We start from the raw sequence: 7,880 nt of genomic DNA on the forward strand, positions 1-7,880 counted from the left end.
ACAGCTCCACCTAACTTTTTTGAATCCGAACAGTGAAGATTTTTAGCATTATTATAACATCATTTAACCATAAGTCGGTCTCCATAGGACCTTTACCCTCTTCTCCCCATAACTCTGGAGCTTACAAGCCCTTTAGCTCTTTTGGGATCAACATTCTCGGTACTGGAGGAGCAGGGGGAGGCGGAGAGGTTGAAAATGAGTCAACATAGCATTGAGAGCTTGCATAAAAGCTTCATACTCTGGTACTGGCATCCCTTGATGTGCAGGCGCACTAGCATTTTTAGATGGAACCGGTTGCTCACAATTATCTTCGTAACTTTGCTATCAGTCCCTTCTCTCATCTGTTATTCCCCTGCTCTAATCGATTTCGAGGATTCATACATCTATTAGAACATACATAGTAACAACATTACGGTTAGTAAGGACTATCATCAATTACAGTCTAATGACACCATATCAGTAACCTTGACAATCTTAATGGCATGCAATTTCTTTTTCTCATTTCAATTGAACTTAATTTTGGTCAAGAATAGGCTAAATATGTAGCTCTGATACCAATAAATGTAACACCCATCTCCCATATACCTTTCCGTACACGAGATACGGATGTCACATCACTTTTAAAATGTTTTGTCATTTGAAAAACCGTAGAATTTTGTTTCAATTTTTAACAACTTCTATGTATGATATTCATATAAGAAAAATACTAAAATTATCAATTTAAATACATTGAAAAATATTTAATTCAGTTCCATTACATGCCAACTAAGTTTTCAAAAGGAATAAAATTGTCCTAACATTACTGACGAGTCAACCTTAATTGATGATCGCTACTGCTATTGTTTCACTCCTTACGCATTAATCTTTGCCTTTACCTACGCGTGAAATCAACACACGTTAAGTATTTACTTAGTGAGACATAATATTGTAAAGATATCAAACTTATATATAAATATCTTATGAATACTGATTGAAGATTTAAATTGCAGAATCTATAAGGACCAGATAAGCCTTTCTCAGTTACACCATAATTCTTTCAATAAGTCATCTAAGTTATTCTTAGTAGGCCCAACCTATCTATCCTCCTATATATATTTTTCCACAATTATGCTCTATTTGTACGGTGTACTTTAAATTAGAAAGTACTATACATGTATTGCACCAAAGTGCCAATTCATCATGTATCTTTTATAATCATTATAGGCATCACCTTAACTGTTGTTAATACTCCATTTTGTATTCTCATTTGGGCATCCTTTCATACCCATTATGTATTTTTTACGTTTTCTTTTCCTTTATGACATCCATTAATACCAATTAATCATTGTTATACATTTTACATCTATATGTCATCCTTTCATACCACTTATGCACCATTTATATCCAAATGCATTATAATTCCTTTAGTATTTTACCCAAAGGCATTTAACTTTTCATCTAAGTTGAATGATTTACACTTTCATGCAAAATACAAAGTTAGGGAATTTATCTTTTACTCAACGGTCTTTAACCGTTCATCTAACTGGCATAATTCACACATTTCTTCCAAATGCACAACTAGGTCATTTATCTTTCACTCAACAGTCTTTAACCATTCATCTAACTGGCATAATTGACACCTTTCTACCAAATGCATAGCTATGCCATTTATCTTTTACTCAACGGTCTTTAACTATTCATCTAACTGACATATTTGACACCTTTCTGCCAAATGCACAACTAGGCCATTTATCTTTTACTCAACGTTCTTTAACTATTTATCTAACTGACATAATTGTCATCTTTCTTCCAAATACATAGCTAGGTCATTTATCTTTTACTCAACGGTCTTTAACCGTTCATCTAACTGGTATAATTGACACCTTTCTGCCAAATGCACAACTAGGCATTTATCTTTTGCTCAAAGGTCTTTTACTGTTCATCTAACTGGCATAATTGACACCTTTCTGCCTAATGCACAACTAGGCCTCAAAGGCACGCCTTTCATCTAACTGGCATAATTGACACCTTTCTGTCAAATGCACAGTTAGGCCTATTAATCTTTTATTTTAGACCAGTTTCTACTATAACAGTTATTCCTAATATCAGTTAACTCTTTCAATCATTATACATTCTATGGTTTATACTTATAGTGCCCATGCAATAATTCCAAAATCTTACTATAATTTACGTGGATTACTCACCCATTAATAATACATCAATTCGCCCTCTTATTATGAACTTATGATAATTTCACATATATATATCACATACGGAAATTCATACACTTAGTATAGATTTATTAGTTTGCACATATAGTGCCCATACGGAAATTCATACACTTAGTATGAATTTCTTGGTTTTGCACTCAAAGTGCCCATACAGAAATTCATACACTTAGTATGAATTTCTTAGTTTTGTACTCAAAGTGCCCATACATAAATTCATACACTTAGTATCGATTTCTTAAGTTTTTGCACACTTAGTGACATTTGGTAATAACAACACTTCAATTAATAAATCATACAACTATGATTACCATAACATATACGTACATAATTAAATGCACTCACCTGGATTATCTCGCTATTATACCCAAACTGAAAAGTTGATCACTCCGGTACTTTGCCTTTGTCTTTAGTTTTTCTTAACTTGGGTGCTTGATTTCGATCTACTCAAGCATCCCATAAAGACTCGTACAATATCAATTGTTAGTATATTTCCTAACAATTATACTCAAACGTTATTCAAGATTACATATTATTAACTTTCTATAACAATATCAGCCTATTTTTAATATTTATTGCTCTCTAGTATCGATACCCCCACCATGGTATCGATACTACTATATTATGGTATCGATACTCTATTACGGTACCGATACCATTTTTGCATTCTATGATCAATGGTATTGATATCATCCTCATGGTATCGATACTCCCTTCTTGGTATCGATACCACTTGAATCAGTATCGATACTACTAAACAGATTCTATTGGTTTCAAGCATATAGTATCGATATTGTTCTATCAGTACCGATACTTGTGCCCAGAATTTCTAATTTTCAAATTGTTCTATCAGTATCGATACTTGTGCCCAGAATTTCCAATTTTCAGCCTGATTATCACCCAAATGGGGTCAAATTTCAGTATGTTTACACCATACAATACTATTAAGCTTATTTACCTATCCATACTAACTTTATTCATTTATTTTCTTAAAACATATAAAATCTTCCAAGAACATTTAATTCTAAGAATCAAACCACTTTTTTCTAGTATGTTATTAATCCTATCTAATACTTCCAATCTTTTATTTACCTCTTTTACAAGTCAATTCTACCAATAAACATCAATAAACACTCACATATCATTTAAAAACCCATTTTCTTAAATCTCTAATATTACCTCCATTTCATAGTTTTAATCTCATATAACATTTCCTAAAGCTTGCATAACACTTAAATTTTCAAGAACCAACCATAATCAACCGAAAACATGAGCTAGATGAAGCTTACCTTAAGCTATGGAGGGACACTCTCACCCACGGGAAGAAGAAGAAGAAGAGAAATAAGTTTTTCACTTTCCTCTTTTTCTTAAATCCCTAATTTAAATTACTTTCACCTAAAAGACCCAAAATGCCCTTTCAATAAACTATCTCTTCCAAATTGGTCTTACTTAAGTCATTCTTATACTTTACCAATTACTCAATTTAGTATTCCAAATTTTTAATTTTTTTCAATTTAGTCGCTGACCTAATATTTGGGGTATTACAAGTCACCCCCAGAGCATACTTGCGGGAGATGTACCATTGATTCCCTAATAAGTGAACATTGCCTTAGGTTTGAGAATAAAATGCAATCAAACAAATTTTTATTTAATCCTAATTAAGCTAAGGTAAATTAAAGACTTTTTCTAGCTTAAGGTTTCAAATTATGAAATTAAATTACCTAAAGGCACAAACCTAGAAGTGTAGGTTCTAATATTAACCTAAATTAATTTTAATAAATATTACTTCGAATAATTAAATTGGATCCTCGAGTAATAGCAATTACTAAATTAAGAATTCTCCTAATTAAAGGACTAAATGTGAAATCAAGCCTAATATGGAGGCTCTAATGTTAATCTTAATTAATTATGTCAATATTAAAGATCTAATTGAAGTTTGGGGACTAAAAAGTTAAAAGACTAAAATATTGGGCTCTAAAAGACTAGAAGTTTAAGGACCTAAATCGATAATTTCTAAAGTTGAGGACTAAATAATAACCCAAAAAAACTAATTATTATTAAATTATTAAACCTAAAGCTTTTTTAGAAAATATTAATTATTAATAAATTTTAAAATTTGAGCATTCGATTCGAGTAATCAGACATCTATTGCGAAAACTCAACTCGAATTGCTCCCTAATTAAAACTAATGTGAAATCCTAATTTCTATGTTTGATTCGAATATTAATCTAATTTAAAACTAAATCTAAGAAATTAAACTATGAAACAAAACAATTAATAATAAACTTAATTTAAAAAATTAAAACAATGAATAAATAAATAAAACAAACAAAAACATCATAAAATAAAAAATAAAACAAACCTAAATATAAGGACCTAATTGCATAAATTTTAAATTACTAAACTAAAAGGGAATAAATTAAACATGCAATAGGGACTATATTAAAACAAATAGAAATTCGAAGGCTAAATTGAAATAAAATAAAAATAAACAGATTAGGGACTAAAATACAAAAAACGCTAAAATTAAAGGACGTAATGACAATTTCTAATTTATTTAATCCTAAAAAAATCTATAAAAATAAAAAAGGGTAAATTACATAATCGGTCAACATAAAATTAAAAAAATTAAATAGTAACTACACATGACTAAAATGAAAAAACACTGCAAACTTGCAAGGGGCTAAACAAAAATAACCCAATAAACAAAGCATGCACAAAAATAGGTGAAATAGCAATTTCGGTCCCTGCAAGGACCAAACTACAAAAACACGACAAAGTTTCAGGGGGTTAAACGCAAGTAAACCCTTATTTTTTTCTATAAAAGCCAAACTATCACCTTTTTCTTTCATTTTCAAGCGTTTTAAAAAAAAAAAAAAAAGGAGAGAGAAAATTAATTCTCTCTCGCCCGATTCTGGCTGGCCCACTGTCGGCCGCTGCAAGCTAGCACTGGCCACCGTAATCGCTGGTTGGGAACTCCAAATCGACCCAGAATGCCTCCTAAGCCTATATCTAGACCCCTATGACCTATTTTAGGGCTAAAACTACTGAAAACCCCCTAAAACTAACTGAAACCGGCTCGAAACCCCCCGACTTCCCGACTCCGACGACCCTCCCTGGTTCAGGTAAGCTGTGACTCTCTCTTCTTATTTTTCGTATTTTCTTTTTTGATATTTTTCTGTAAATATGGTTGATTGCGTTCAAATTAAAAAAATAAATTTATTTATGTTGTTCAATATGTTTTAGTATTTCTTGAATTAAAAGTGTCTCTACTGAAATCCTAACCGGAAACAAAAACAAAAAAAATAAAATAAAAAACAAGTAATGAATGATGAAAGAGAACATAAGAAAAACATTGGATTTTTTGTTGTTATTATTGCTTTGAAAAAAGGGTTACATAGTTGTAAAACAAGTATTTGTTGATTTAGTTGTGTGGTTGTTGATGAAGTGAGGAGGATACTGGCATGGTGGTGGCGTGTGGCAGGAGTTGGCAGGGCATGGGAGGGTTGGTGGTCTGGTGGCAGCAGGGAGAGTTGGTTCACGACTGCAAGGTATGGCTGATGATTTTTTTTAAATTAATTTTTGGGATAAAATTAGTGATTACATCACCACATTGTTAAAAATTTAACGTATTTAGTACCTAAATTATTAGTTTTTGGCTCGTTTTAATACCTAAACTTGTAATTTTTTAAAAAAATTAATATGAACATTTGAACAGTGTACTAAAATAAAAAAAAATAAACATTAGGTATAATTTTAGAAAAATTAAAAGTTTAGGTACTAAAACTGATAGTTTAAATACTAAAACTGATAGTTTAAGTACTAAAACTGATAGTTTAGATACTAAATGTGTAATTTACCTAAAATATATTTTATGACACCAAAAATATATTTTTCTGATAAATCGTACACGAACGAAGCTTTATAAATGAATTAAAAAGAAAGTTAGTTGTCAATAATTAATTAATTTAATAGGAGGTGGGATTATGTATTTTAGGTAGGGTAGAAAATTGAATAGTAACGCTGTGAATAACTAAATTTATGATTTCGTTGACAAAAAACAGTTTGGATTAACATTAAATGTCTAGTTCAGGCAATTCCTTCTCTTCCTTTATATAAGAAAAAACATAAAAGAAAAAATAAATGAAAATAAAGGAAGCATGGGGCATTGGCAAGCGCATCATCAACTTTACCTGCAAGCGCGTTTGTCGTAGCATCATATACTTATCAACGGCTGAGATTTCATCGCATTCATAAAACTTCTTTGATCCCTTCGGCCATGGCGGGCTCCCCGTGATTAGTGGTGACACCAACTTCACTTAAAATATTATCCCTCTTCCTTCCCCTACCAATCTACCACACTTCTCATATTTTCACTCTAAAGTTCACCTTCTATAACTCTTTTTCAATCCATGGCGCTGCCGCTTCTGCTTCTTCCCTTCTTTCTCTCCTCCGTCGCATTGCTTTCCGAATCAAGGTTGAGCATGGATTACTACTCCAAAAGCTGTCCAACTTTCAATCAAATCATGCAAGAAACAATCACCAACAAGCAAATCACCAGCCCCACGACAGGTGCAGGAACACTCCGTCTTTTGTTCCACGACTGTCTCCCGAACGGCTGCGACGCCTCCATCCTCATCTCTTCCACACCATTCAACAAAGCCGAACGTGACGCCGAAATCAACTTGTCTCTCCCCGGAGATCCTTTCGACCTCATTGTCCGAGCCAAGACAGCTCTCGAACTCTCATGTCCCAACACTGTGTCCTGCTCCGACATCCTCGCGGTGGCCGCACGTGACCTCGTCGTCATGCTTGGCGGCCCCTACTATAATGTCTATCTGGGCCGGAAAGATTCGAGATCTTCTCGAGCTTCTTCGATAGAAGGGAAACTGCCTAAACCCAACATGAAAATGTCACAAATGATCGATCTTTTTGCAGCAAGTGGGTTCAATGTTCAAGAAATGGTGGCCTTGAGTGGAGCACACACGATCGGGTTCTCACATTGCAAAGAGTTCAGCTCAAATATTGCCAACGACACCCGTTACAACCCAAGGTTTGCTCGAGCATTGAAACAAGCTTGTTGGGTTATCCAAAGAACCCGACTTTATCTGTTTTTAATGACATTATGAGTCCAAACACGTTCGATAACTTGTATTACCAGAATCTGCCAAAGGGTTTGGGGCTTTTGGAATCAGATCATGCGTTGTATGATGATCCTAGAACAAAGCCCTATGTGGATTTGTATGCTAAGGATCAAAACAAGTTCTTTCGAGATTTTGCTAGAGCTATGCAGAAGCTTAGTGTTTATAGGATCAAAACGGGGAAGAAGGGAGAGATTAGGCGTAGGTGTGATTCTGTTAACTGAATTCTTTCTTTCAAGGGTTTTTGAACATCTTTCTGAAAATATGGCTACTTTTATCATTGTTTGTATCATTTATCAATCCAGGCTTAAATTATGCATATTGGATGGATTGAAAGAAGTAAAAAAGATTAATGTTTTTGGTGTTTAAGTTTACTACTCTTGTCATTTGGCTTTCCTTCTTAACTTGAAATGTTCAATGGTGAGTTTATGATGTATAACCTGATGCCCCCTTTATCTAAGCACTTCAAATCTATTTTGTCCACCTGGGAAATCACATTGTTTCCACTTGCTACCATGTGGAGTTATTTATT

The 7,880-nt window shown here is 33.2% G+C and overlaps 1 pseudogene; it reads left to right on the top strand.

Moving 5' to 3' along the window:
- Positions 1-6,591: 6,591 nt before the first annotated feature.
- LOC120187862 lies at positions 6,592-7,609 on the top strand (annotated as a pseudogene).
- Positions 7,610-7,880: the final 271 nt, after the last annotated feature.

The sequence above is a fragment of the Hibiscus syriacus genome, unplaced genomic scaffold (assembly GCF_006381635.1).
Source record: "Hibiscus syriacus cultivar Baekdansim isolate YM2019G1 unplaced genomic scaffold, ASM638163v2 tig00113726_pilon, whole genome shotgun sequence".
Classification (NCBI taxonomy): Eukaryota; Viridiplantae; Streptophyta; class Magnoliopsida; order Malvales; family Malvaceae; genus Hibiscus; species Hibiscus syriacus.